This window comes from Salarias fasciatus, chromosome 7 (assembly GCF_902148845.1).
Source record: "Salarias fasciatus chromosome 7, fSalaFa1.1, whole genome shotgun sequence".
In the NCBI taxonomy this organism is placed as follows: domain Eukaryota; kingdom Metazoa; phylum Chordata; class Actinopteri; order Blenniiformes; family Blenniidae; genus Salarias; species Salarias fasciatus.
The window spans coordinates 9,843,876-9,844,132 of NC_043751.1; positions in this window are offsets into that span (position 1 = coordinate 9,843,876).

Below are 257 nucleotides of genomic sequence, written 5' to 3' on the forward strand. Positions count from 1 at the left end.
TATCGAGGTATTACTTGTGTGCAGCACTGTATGGGTGTGACTTTGCATAGAAAGCCATTTTGCATTCAAGTATTTTGCTGTCTAAATGCATCGACTCCACCCCAGTTACTCATTTGAGGGGACGCATTGTGTCATGAACTGTTGGCCATCTCGTCTCAGATATGCACACAGTGTTTCGCGTTTTAGTGTTGCAGGCATACTTGATATCATGACGAAGGTTAGAATCAGAAAACATTCGTGGATGATAAAAGAAGAAA